Below are 13,537 nucleotides of genomic sequence, written 5' to 3'. Positions count from 1 at the left end.
AGCCTTATTTTCCACTCTTACATTATTTCTATGATTACGCTCAACACGCTGACTTGCAATGAGTTGTGTGTGTTTGTCTTGACCTAGAGCTCCCTACAGGCAGGGCTCTTAGCTTATTCAGCTTTGGGTTCCCAACAATAAGCATCTACCAAATGAATGGACACGTGAAAAAAAATCCCACCACTGACTCCCCAGCTCAGAAGGACCCATACCCAGTTGGAGGCCCAAGTTCCCAAAGTAGGGCTTGTGGTCCATGGCGGGTGGAGGGCAGCAACCAAACAAATCCTGGTTTGGGGAGAGAATCTGAGAGCGTAAATGATGCTCTCCGCCTCCCGGGACTTCCAGTGCATTTGGGAGCCAGTGTTCCTGTCTAGAACATACCCTGCAATAGTTAGGAAAACTTTCACGGAGAAGTCAGGACTTGGCTGGGACTTGAAGAATGAGTTACAGTTGTGTTGGCAGAGATGGGACGAGGTCACCTGGGCAGGGAGATGGGGCAAAGGTGGGGGGTGGGGCAGGACCACGGGAGATGTGGAGCAGGACAAGGGGGTCAGCCAACTGCTTGGGGCAGAGCCGGGCATGGGGATGGAGGGAGACACGGTGAGTCCAGCTGCAGGGGCCTCTGCTGCCAGCTCCCCGGCCCGCAGGACATGGCTCAATGCCCATGGGCTTGCAGGAGCTCCTGCCGTACTCTTCCAGGCACTGCTTAACTGGTGTTACCAGGATTAGTGACCAAGGTGACAGAGTAAATCTTAGTGGAAAGATTAGCATTATTATTTGTAGGAAGAATAATATTAATATATGCTTTGTTCTGTGGAAACTAGTGACCTAAAAGATGTTAATAATTAGTCTGTGAAAAAAAGTGGTTTTGAGACAAAGCTATTTTTGCACCCAGCTCTTGGAGATTTGCCACCTACGCTGGTGGATTAAAGCCTCTGTCCTAGAGTCAAGAAACCTGGTTCACTTTGCTTAGGACAGCCTTCCTCAAACGTGACAGGAAACTTTTTTTTTTTCCTTCCTTTTCTCTTTTTCCTGAATAGCTTCTCCACACCTCCCTCAGGAGCAGCATTCTGCAGGACACAGTTTGGGAAGCGTGCAGCTCTATAGTTTACGAAGCAGCTTCCCATTCGTTTCCTTACTTGATCCTTGGAACACGCAGGTACTGTTATCCTGATTTTACAGATGAGGAAACCGTGGCTCAAAGAGATTTGGTGACTTGACCAGGGTCACCCGATTAGCTAAGAGCAGAGTCAGGGTCAAAGCCAGGTCTCTGCATGATGCTGCATGGAACGTCGGGAGAGCTGGTCCCTGGAGAAGAGCAAAGACATGGCAAGAATCGAAGCCCACCAGGAGACATTTAGGCCAGGCTGCTGGGCTCTAATGGAGCCAGAATGGCCTGCCAGCGGGCAAGCCTGGCAGGAGAGGCTGTGGGTTGGGGCGAGAGTGGGTGACCGACACTGGGCGAGCCCAGCATGTTTGCAGATCACCCCAGGCTGAGGTCAGAATCGGGTGCTTAGCACAGAGCAGGGAGGAGCAAATCTTTCAGCTCATCATCAGTCCTGCTTGGTGTGTTTTCTCTGGGCTTCAGCCACATAGTCAGTAGGTCTCGGAGACCTTGGAGGGGAGACAAAAGAGATGGAAACAGGACCAGAAATGGAAGGATGTGAGTGTTGCCCTTGAGATGGGGAAGCAAAGAAGTGGCTTAGTCACTTCTACCAGGAGGCCTGGCTCCTGGGCAGGAGGATGATCTGGTCTCCACCTCCGGTGTGTACACCGCAAGAGGCAAAGGGGGCCTTGTGTGGACAGGAACTTCTGCGATGAATACCAAGCCCATTGCCACAGTGACATGGGAGGCCTGGTGCCTGGGGAAAGGGTGTGCTGATGCCTCTTCTGAACATCTCTGTCCAAGGAGGGATGGATCACTCTGACTGAGGAAGGGGTTGCTGTGCTGGGTAAAATGAGTCTAGAAGGAGGAGCAGGGTAGGGGAGAGTGACTTGGGAAGCACTAAGCATCATCCCAGAAGGTGACCAGGAGGTACCCTCACTGGTGGGCAGGCAGGGATGGAGAGCTGCAGAAGGGGTGGTAGTACCTGGGTGAAGGGGAGAGGCAGGAGGGACTAGGGTGGGTGGAAAACTTTTGTAACATCGCCAAGGGTGGGCCGTGCCTGGCTCTCCGGTATCTGTGGAAGCAGGGACCCCTCTTTCCCGGCTCCTGCTCGCTGCTCATGCATGAGGGGAGCAGGTGTACAGAGAACCTCGGGAAATCTGGAGCTGCTCTGGCATCGCTCCTCCCCGTGTATCTACTGCTTGTGCTTCACTTTGCAGTCATTAGTGTCCATTAGTCATGGAAACCAGTTTCATTTCCAGAGGTAAGCCGAGCATGGCGGTGGGGCCAGATTCCACAGGCTGTCTGAATTCCCCCACTTGCTGACTGTAGACCCGGGAACCAGATTCAGTGAAGCTCAGCTAGGGGTGTCCTTCCCAGAGGACCTCTGGCTCCATTTCATGCAAGTCTGGGGAGCCATCTAGTTCAGCTCTGGGCTTTCCAGGGGCCACAGAATCCTCAGTAGCATTCGAGTGACTGTGCCACTCTTTAAGAACTCTATAGAAAAATATCCTTGCCTAGCGCAGGCCTTTCCAGATCCTTAGAAGCATTTTAGGTGTATGTCCATTATTCCCAATTCAAAAAGCCAACATCCCCACTATGTGCAATTCCTGACTATTAGCCTTAGAGACTTGAGAAGTTTTCCAAAGCAAATGGCTCTGGGAAACACCATCCGCTATTAGCAGCATGGAGACAGCATGCACAGCATCCTCCAATTTATTACTTATTACTGTTATTTTTTTAAAAAATGTATTTACTCATGAGAAGCACACAGAGAGTGGCAGAGACACAGGCAGAGGGAGAAGCAGATTCCCTGTGGGGAATCCGATGTGGGACTAGATCCCAGGACTCTAGGATCACACCCTGAGTCAAAGGCAGACGCTCAACCACTGAACTATCCAGGCATCCCAGCATCTTCCAATTTAAAGAGGATTGGGGATTACTTTATTCACTGATTTTATTCTTTGAAAAGCTTCTGCCTTCCTCTAAGCAAGCAGAAGACTCAACTTCAAGATGGGCAAAGCCTGACAGATACTCCCTGTTTGCCTGGATCCTTGGTCAGCCCATAAATCTCCCCTAAAATATAAATGTCAGACTCTTAGCCTGCACAGTGGAGCCTGAAAGGTGATCTGGGACCTCTATCAGACCTTATCTCCTCCAAAAAGCCCTTCCCATATCATCCTTGTCCCACACTCGGGGTGGGGGGGGGGCGACACAGAGTAGGGTAGAGAGCGCTGGCTGCCCTCTTATCCTGGGATTGTCCCTTCCTGATTACATGATACTTTGTCAAGTCACTCTTTGAGACTTAGTCTTTTCATCTGTAAAACGGAGGTAAAAAGGCTGCCTTGAGGACTCCATGAGATGTCAGATGTTAGGTGCCTGATTGGAGATCCCAACATATAACGGGCCCCCAATAAAGGCGCCTCCAAGTCTTAGCACCTGTGTGCCATGGGCACGCATCAGGTACAGCTTGGCTGTTACCAACACAGTCTGTGGGATCTGCCCATTGATGCCATGAGCTTCTCGAAGGAGGGACTGAGTCTTACATTTCTCTGTATGCCTCCAAATGCTGAACTAGTGCAGAGCCACTGTCTACCTGACCTCCCAGTGCTTTTTCCAGAGATTGAGATTCTTCCAATGGTACCCAATAGCTCTTGGGAAAAATCCTGGGGTCTCAGGTCCTTCAGGGTCTCATCCTCACCTAATTGCCCACTTCTTCTAGGCGCTTGTGCACCATGAGGTTCTCTGGATTCACTCACTGGCTTCCCTGACTCCAAGCCTTTGTATAGCTAATCCTTGGCCTGCAAGCCCCTCTCCCAATCCCATCTTCGGCCCCACGTCCTCATCACCCAGCTGAATTTCTCACCTTTCCCATTCCGACTTAGATGCCCTTCCTTCAAGCAGTCTTCCTGTCCTTCCATGCCTCTTATGGGTGGCCCGTCATCTCTCCTAACTCATCACAGCACGGATCACACGTATCCTCCTCCTTTTTGACTAATCCATGAGCCCTGGGGACAAGGACTGGTTTGAAGTCACCTTCCATCCCCAGCCTAGTGCCTTGTCCAGCACACAGTGAACGCTCAATAAATATCTGTTGGAAAAGGAGTGAATGCACCTCTCTTGCTGCTACTGTATCTACAGCTGGTAAAGCGCTCTGGATTTAGGACCACTGGCAGCTGTTAGACCAGAGGGGCTTTTCATTTGGGGGAGTGTGCAGGCCAAGTGGTGAGATGGCTGACATCTGACCCACGCGGGGCCTAGAGCAGGGAGGCCCAGAGAAACAGGTAGACTGAGGCCTACCTAGTTCATGGGGTTTCCTTCCTGAGGAGTGGTCAGCTTGGGGCATGGGGCTTCCCTGATGGCTGGCACGAGACAAACACAAACAGGTTCAGCCAGAGTTCGGGAAATTTCCATCAAGACGGATGGGCTAAGGGCAGTTTCTGTCACTACCCCTTGTGGATGATGTTACAGGAAAGGACACTCCCGTTCCCTCTGGCATCCCTTCAGAGACAAGGCCTGGGCTTTGAGGGGTCTGGGGCTAACTCTGGGGGAAGGGCACATCTTTGGTATCTGTGATGGGGGAGTGAGGTAGTTCATGGAAACAGTTACGGGTCGCTCCAGATCCCTGGAGAAGGTGCATCCGAGAAGCTGAGCCACTGGGCCTGCCTTGTAAGTCACCAGAGGCGGCTGAGGGCTTGGGGATCAGCCGGCCGTGGTAGCGCTTGGACCTCAGCACGGACGTGGGCAGACGGCCCGAATGCTCGCTTCCTGTCTGGCTGATGCAATGCGTTCACTTACTGTACTGAAGTCATAAACACGAGCTTTCAGAGGAGCCAACGATTTCTGCTTCTGTCTTCATCTGATTACGAGATCAACAGATGACTTTGTTCTAAAGCACACAGAGAACTCCCTGATCTTACAGGCTGGGGCACGGGGCTGGCTTTCATGTGGCCACTCTGCTGGGCCCTGCCCACCTCTTTGCCTCTACCTGGCATGACAAGAGCAAGGGAGTGGTCACTGTGACCCACACGCACAACCAGATGGGGATGGGGGTCGGGGTGGGGGGACATGCTATCTCCACACAATCTCCAAAATGCCAGCTTTTTTTGTCTAGGTCCCATGTCAGGTTCCAATGCCCTCTTAGGTCCTCCCGGACAGCAGCCTCACCCTATCCCACACCCTCCCAGTGCCCAAGGCACTTCCTGGGTCATGCACAAGGCCCCTTCTAATAGGTCATATGGGTCACCGGCTCCTCTCAGATCCCTGAAGGTACCGCCTGCAAAGCAGGGGACACAGCAGAACATAATATCCATTTGCTGGAACCAATTTCTTTCACCGTAATAGTCAAACCCCAAATTCCTCCTGGCTTTGAAATGTCAATATTCTTGTTTCAGTTCCACTTTGCTCTTTTAAATACTTGAAAAGGAAAAGCAAGAATTCAAATAATTAGAATACTTGCTCACTATCCATTAACCAAATCTTTGCACATGCATGTATATTCATTATACCACACATTCTAAATAACAGAGTACACGTGGGTATGTTTATACAGACATGCTCACATGTGAAGTAAAATGAAATAAAGACTATATAACTGCATAGGGTCTTGCCTGGCAAAAATGAGGGTTGGAACAGAACAGAACTTCAAGTTAGCTATCCTTTACCTAGAAATTTCTCCAAACATAATCCTCCATCCCTTTCTCCTCCTCTTAATTTTGTGAACCAAGAATTGGTCATACTCTCAGATTTTCTTTAAACAAATCAGGGCAAGATGTACAGAGTTCATCTGGCACTGAGCCGCCCTGACCTTTTTATTGATTGGTTGGTTGATTGAAAAGATTTTATTTATTTATGCACGACACAGAGAAGCAGAGATCTAGGCAGAAGGAGAAGCAGGCTCCCTGCAGAGGGAGAAGCAGGACCCTGGGATCACGACCTGAGCGAAAGGCAGATGCTTAACCATTGAGCCACCCAAGCACCCTGAAACAATACATTTCTGTTCTAAGGCACCCAGTCTCTGGTTCTTTCCAAGGGCAGCCCCAGGAAATGAATGCAAATGTCAATCTTCTGAAATGGATTTTTTAAAAAATCCAAATGTAATCCTTTACATTTAGCTTTGATTTCTTCTTATTTTGGTACATATTTCTGGCTTATAGAGATCACCATAAATAACGATTCTGTAATTTACTTCTCTGATCTCAGTCTGTAACCAAGAAAGTAGGGATAATAAATGTACCTAGCTTGCCGAGGGTTCTAAGAGAGCGTAACAGGGAAAGCTCACGTAAACTCTAAAGTACTATAAGAATATAACGTTAATTTAATTCTATCATCTATCTCCTCTGCTATATCCTTTGGCTCTGTGTCATCCCAAAACAAGACTGGCACACCCCCTATTACTCTGTTAAGGAGCGTATGACAATACCGTGTAAGGCAGGCTCAGGCTCGGAGCCCAGCCCTCTGACCTGCCCTCTCCAGAGAGCCCTCTTGCAAAGCTGAAAGGTCCACTAGCACCCTTGGAGGACACTGTTGTTAAATCCACTGTGAACTGACCAGCTACAGTCCCTTTTTCCATCTTGTCCAGGAGGATGATATCAGAGACTTTCAATGGCTTTGCTGGAATAAAGACACATAATGCCTGCCTCATTTCTCTGCTCTACTGGTCTAGAATGGAAGTTAATTGGCTCTGAGTGATTACCATTTCCCCCTCAAGTGTCGACAAGCTATCTTCTTATAAAAACTTCTAGATCTGGCTCTTACAGCATCTATCTCCAAGTATCCCAAATCCCCATATTCTATATTTTTGCACATGAGGGAGCTACATGCTGGATTTTTAGGAGCTTTACATAACAGTGATGCTGGCCCCACATCCGAGACTCAGTGCCACTGCTTGGCCATCTGGCTGGGGCATGGGTATAACCCAGACTGCCAAGTGAGCTTTATTAAATGTAATTCATTAATTTCCCTCCCTTGGATTCCAGTTCAGCTCTTAGTGGTTTCTGAGCTAGTCTCTGTACTTCTAAGAGTTTTCCTGTCTTTTCCCGTCGGGGAAAAGTTAGAGACAAAATAACAGCCTTGCTTTTTGTCACTGGTTAACACAGTGCTTTTTCATCCTGTCTGTGCACCAAAAACAAACAAAGTGCCCCTGAAAAAGGAAGCCTCGTGCACTGTGGGTGGGAATGCAAACTGGTGCAGCCACTGTGGAAGACAGCATGGAGGTTCCTCAAGAAGTTAAAAACAGAACCATTCTATGATCCAGGAATCACACTACTGGTATTTACCCAAAGATACACAAAAACACTAATTCAAAGCGGTACATGCACCCTGATGTTTACGGCAGCATTATTTACAATAGCCAAGATATAGAAGCAGCCCAATATCCATCGACTGATGAATAGATAAGGAAGGTATGGTGTATATATGTGATGGACTATTACTCAACCATAAAAAAGAACGCACTCTTGCCATTTGCAACAACATGGATGGAGCTAGAGAATATTATGTGAAATAAGTCAGAAAAAGACAAATACCATATGATTTTACTCATATGTGGAATTTAAGAAACCAAAGGGAAATAGAGACAGACAGAGAGAGAGAGAGAGACCGAGACCAAGAAACAGACTCTTAACTCCAGAGTATAAACTGATGGTGGCCAGAAGGGAGGTGGGTGGGGGGACAGGGGAAAGAGGGGGTGGGGATTGAGGAATGCACTTGTCATGATGAGCCCTGAATAATTAAAAAAAAAAAACAAAAACTTAAAAACAATAAAAAAAAAAAAAAACCCCAAGACCCCTGGATCTTGCCCCACACCTCATGAACTGGACTCTCCAAGGGTGAGGCCCAGACCTCTGTCTTTTTTTTTTTTTTTTTTTTTAAAGCTTTGTAAGTGATTCTGACATGCAGCTTGGTTGAGTCCCTTTGTGTAAAGGAGCAGTGAATCCCTTTCTTCCTTCTTTTCCTTAGTTTCAGAGAGCCTTTTTGTGGTTTAAAAGCCTACTTAGGGGCCTATCATTGAGTTGTTCTGGATTTGGCTTCCTCTGCAGCTCATGCTACATACTGGCATTCCTTCTCAATTTCATGCCCTCCTTTCCTTATTTGGTATTAGCCTTTATGAATGGGGATACCCAAAGGCTCAGTGGAAGCCACACTGGTTTCCCCTGGTGTCAGCTCTGAAAGGCAGTGTAGTTCAGTGGGTTAGCGCATGTTCTCTGCGGCCAGCCGGCCTGGGTTCCATGCCTGATTCTGTCTGGCTCTGCAACCATGGGCAAATCCTGCCGTCTCTCTGTGCTTTAGTTTCACCACCTGTGAAATGGGGATGTTAGTAGTCCTCCCCCTATATTTGTTATAAGGAGTTCATGAAATAACACATGTAAATGGTGAGAGTAAATGAAGAGCGTTGCTTCCTCATCAAGATTTATCACAACTGTGTGGTTAGAACAAACAGCATTGTCTTTGGGATGCTCCTTGAGAGAGAGTTCTATTTGATCTCAGTTCACAGAATAGTCCCTGTTTCACCAGGGCACCTTGGGTGTGTTGTGTCCCTTGCTCTCAGACTCTAGAACTAAGTCTGCTCTCAAAAGCTAAGAGCCAAATGTGTGAGCTCCACCGCTTCCCCAAAGAACATTCCTGATTTTTTGTTTTTGTTTTTGCCTTCCTGCCCATTTTTCTTTCCTCATTTTCACAGATATTATATTTTAGAGTATGTACTTTATACCCTGGTGGGCCATCTTCAAACTTTCTAGAATAAAGATTAAAAAAAAAAAAAGGATACAAATTTTATGTTTAGTGGTGCTGGCAGTGATGTCATAGCTTCTCCGTAATGAGCAGGGTGTGTGTGCGTGCCGAGGGAGCCTGGGGAGCATGGAGAGCTGCTAGAGACTGAGGCACAGGGGGACCTCATGCCTCACCCGTGATGCCATCTTCAAGAACAAGACCCAGGGTTTCTAGGCCTTCTGAATGTCCAGGAAATGCTCCAGATACATTTTCATTTAGATCTCCTAATTTCTCAATGTTTCAACTAATTCAGTTAAAAAAAAAAAAAAAAAAAAAAAAAAAGGTAGCCTGGCTGAAAGGGTCACACAATCTCCAGCCTGTGACTTCTACTCTAGTCGAGTTGCTTCCACCTTTTAGGGGTAAAGAAAATCAAGACCCATTGCTTTTTAAGCACAAATGATTCAGTTCATGGCATTTAAAGATGGGGAGCCACTCGGTTTTTGGCCATTCACTGGTTCAAAGGAGAGAGCATCATGGGAACGTGGTGTTGCTGGCATGAGTTGCTGAGGAGCCACCCAAGCCTCAGGTGGTAGTCTCAAGTGCCCCCTCCCCTATAATCTGGTCGACTGCCTTTTGTCTAAACCACTTCCGAGGGAAAGTTGCTTTACTTCTGAGGCAGTCTGTATACACATATTTTTACAAAGGACCAAGTCCCTCAGACTACCAGGCCTTCTGAATGAACCTCCACAGCTGAGTTCTAACAAAGCAGCTGTTTGATGAAATCCAACAATTTCCACTCTCTCCTTGTCTGCTCATTATTGTTTGCTAGACTATAAAAATTATGCATTTTCACAAATTCCATTTGAAGAGTTACTTTGGGAACGCTTTTTTTTTTTTTTTAAGATTTTATTTATTTATTCATGAGAGACACAGAGAGAGGCAGACACAGGCAGAGAGAGAAGCAGGCTCCATGCAGGGAGCCTGATGTGGGACTCGATCCCAGGACCCCGGGATCATGACCTGAGCCAAAGGCAGATGCTCAATCCCTGAGCCACCAAAGTCCCCAGACTTTGGAAACTCTTGCTAACTGACACCAACCTCCTCCCTCATACCCAGCAAACACTGCAGTGATCCCAGGAGTTCAGCCAGCTACAATTTGTCTATGAATGAGCAGTCAATAAGGGGTCTGCAGAACTGCCTCTCCAGGATTTCTATTACAGGGGAGGGTGGGTATCCCCAATATAAAGAAGTTGTTACCAAACTCTGTACACTTGTTATGGTGCTTTTTAAACAAAACTTCACAGAGACTACCCGAAAGTTGGGTTCATTTGTAAGGCAGTGCCAACTAGAAACCCATGGAACTTTAAAGGGAGAACCCAAGACACAATTCCCTGGCATTTCCTGCTAACACGGTCAAGTGGGGAACTTGTCAAGGTGATTTTCAAGTTGTTGTACCTCTTAATTCTACAGCTCAATTATTTTAAGTAAAACACTTCAAGCAAGCCTCTTAACCTGGGGGTCTTACTCCTAAAGCAGGAGTGGCAAATATTTTCCAAAGGGCCATATAGTAGATATGTGGGTTTCGTGAACCACAGGGTCTCTGTTACAAGCACTCCACTATGACGCTGTGGCTCAAGCAGCTGCAGACAAGACACAACTGCACCAGTGTGGCTGTGTTCCCAGTAAAGCTTTAGGTAGGAACGCTGACATTGAATTTCATGTAATGTTCATGTGTCATGAAACATTCTTCTTCAACCATATTAAGAGAAATGTAAAAACCACTCTTAGTCTGAGGACTGCACCAAAAGAGGCAGTGGGCTGGATTTAGCCTGGGGGCCAGCTGGCCAAGCCCTGTGCTAGGGACTGGAATTCAAGGCTCCTGTGAACCTTATAGAACACAATATAGGGTGTTGGGCTTATGGAAACATTTTTCTGGGAAGAGTTGACGGATTCTTGAAGAAGTCGTGATCTGATTGCTAAGACCACAGATTTGAAAGTTTCCCCTTGTGCAAAGCCTGAGTCTCTCTAAGGTCTGAGAACTCTGAGGAATCCACCTAGGGGAAGACACCCTGACAAGCATTCTCAGGACCTGAAATGTCCCCTTTTGTTTAAGTCCCTTAGACCATGGGAGTTCCCAACACGGGATGTTCCCTCTGGGGTGGTAAGTGTTCGGCAGAAAGGCTGAAGCGACCCTATGAAAATGATTGGGAAAAGTCCCTTGGACTCAGACTTTGGATCTGAGCCTCTTTCCAGAGGGTTCTTTTAAGACTAGGTGAAGTCATTTGTATCAAAGCTTTCTACAGACAGCACTTTTTCATTCCTTTTAGGGCAGGAGGTGTTTCTGTGCAGCTCCAAAGGGTGGCGCTTATTATACCTGCTCAAACCCTCCCAGCCCACCACCGTCCCAGGCCGGCCAAGGTTCACAGAGAAGTACACTTTGTGACTACCTGCCTCTAAAATTTGATAATCAATGTGCAATGCATACATTTCAGCCAAGAGTCATTCTGGGCCATGTGGTGAGGGACAAGTCCTCACCACCTGTGCGGGGCACACAGGTACTTGATGACATTCAGTGTGGAGTTTATAAATGGCCTGGAGGTGCCTCTAAGTGCCCTGTGAATCTTGGCTCCCCAGTGAGGCAGGGAGCACCCTCTACCACTAGCAGTGCCTGGCTCAGAACTGGGGACTCGCCAGCTTCAGGTTAATTCCGTGGACCTTGCTGAGTCCCCAGAGGATGGCAAGGAGCAACAGCTTTGCTCAGAAGGTGAGTCCGCCACCCCCTTGGATGGGAAATAAGAGTAAAAGAGGGTCCATTTCCCTCTCAAATGCTATAAAGGACTTCTGAAACCATCCCTGAGGCCACAAGGCCTCCATTCTGCTAAGGAGTCTGGTGCTGCTATGTGGGGAAGGAAACACCCCTTCCTGGGGAACCATCCTCAACCTAGGCTGGTCCCCCTCATACATCTGGGCTGCCCCGTGCCTCTTCCCTGGGACTCCTTAGAACTAGGGCGAAGTAGTGACATGCTGGGCATCTCTCTCTTGTGTTCCTAGCTTTGGCACTGGGCTCGGCACACCTCTTTCTGCATGTGGAAACGTCATAAAGCTCATGCATGGAGGCTCTTCCAGGTGCTGGGGACTGCACTCAATGCTTCACCCACCTGATTCACTCAAGCTCACCCCACCCTAGGGGGCAGGCTGTGCTGCCACAGCCCCCACGAGAGGGATCATGAAACAGCTTGCCCAAGGTGCAGCCAGGACTGAATTCAGATGTTCTGGCCCCAAGGCCAATGTCCCTGAAACGTACCTTCCTGCTGAGGACTCCAGCCCGGAGCCCAGCACAGGTACCCAGTTCAGTGGCTTCCACCTGTAGTCTTGTTGCTATGTTACAAACACCTGCATTCTTCCCTGTGTCCCTCACAGTCCAGGAGATCGCCATCCCCACTATACTTTTTTGGGTTCATTTCTTAGACATTAGGGTGATGAAGGGCATAGCCCTTCAAAATGTTCTATTATAACAAGCAGTAAGAAATACATTTTGTATATAACCTAGTGGACCATCCCCTCATCCCAGGGGGATTTTTCCCAGCAGTTCCGGGAAAGATTCAGCAAACTAGACCTTACCTGCATTGCATTCTGGGCTCTAGTCTGGTGTTCTGTTTATTCTGTTCTATTCTACTGACGCGACCCAACCCCACCTCACCCTACCCTATCTTATCCTATCCTATCCTATCCTATCCTGCATTAAAATAGTTTTCTTCACCTGATGTGTTAAATTGATTTTTACAACCCACTGCTGGAGAGACCCCAAAGTAGGGTAACAGGGTACCCAGTAGGGGTGTGGGGAACTGATAACACGTGGAGAACCCAGAATGGATATCCAGGAATAAACAGCCGAGGAGGAGACAGTGTCCTGCGTGCTGTGGCTCGCCCGAGGCCTGAGCGCCCCAGCTGGGCTCTGCACCGAGCCGGCCCCACGCAGGACGTGCAGCAGCAGGACCTGTGCCCGATCAGGAGCCCGGGTCTCTGGCTGAAAGTGGGCAAGCTCACGGTGGCAAAGCTGGCCCCGTCCACTTCTCACTATGGGGTCCTTTCTCACGTAGCATCTACTTCTCGAAGCAGTGTCACTGTTGACAGCTGTTGGGTTCAGCTCTTCTAGGGATACCTTTTGGTGCCCAGAGAAGCTTTCCAATATGGTCTTGGCACAAGCTCTGTTCCTCCACTCACCAATCCCACCCCCACCTTATTTATGAAAATGTTCTAGATAGAAATCAGTTCTCTTGGCTGGGATTTATTATTGCTCTGCCTGCTGGCTTTGAAACGGGGATTGTAAACACTCTAATATATGCCTCTCAAGTCAAGATGAGGTCACCTACCTCTCTTACCGTTCAACAATTTCAGGTTTCCTAATGCAGGATCTTATCACCCCCCAAGTTCCCAGGCAGACACTGGAATAGCTCTTGGGCCATAAAAGGTGAGGAGAGAATTTGGAGATGGAGCTGAGACAGAAATATTCTCTGGAAAAAAAACTGTCGATCCACAGAATTCATTCATTCGCTCACCCCACGCACATACACTGAATGCCTGCTGACTGCCAGGAGTTATGCTGAGGGCACAGCTGTGCACGAAACAGATAAAATCCCTCCCCTAACAAATTAACCAGAGCCGGCTAATTGTTGGTGTTGGGTGACGGATACACGGGGATTCTCTCTACTTCTGTACGTG

The 13,537-nt window shown here is 48.1% G+C and overlaps 1 protein-coding gene across 2 annotated transcripts in view; it reads right to left on the bottom strand.

Annotated features, from left to right (window-relative positions):
- Nucleotides 1–13,537, bottom strand: part of PRKCE (protein kinase C epsilon) — a 525,000-nt gene that overhangs the window by 3,786 nt on the left and 507,677 nt on the right. The gene's annotated exons all lie outside the window — the stretch shown is intronic.

This window comes from Canis lupus, chromosome 10 (assembly GCF_003254725.2).
Source record: "Canis lupus dingo isolate Sandy chromosome 10, ASM325472v2, whole genome shotgun sequence".
In the NCBI taxonomy this organism is placed as follows: domain Eukaryota; kingdom Metazoa; phylum Chordata; class Mammalia; order Carnivora; family Canidae; genus Canis; species Canis lupus.
The sequence above is the reverse complement of the archived record's forward strand: the minus strand, read 5'-3'. Positions and strand labels throughout refer to the sequence as shown.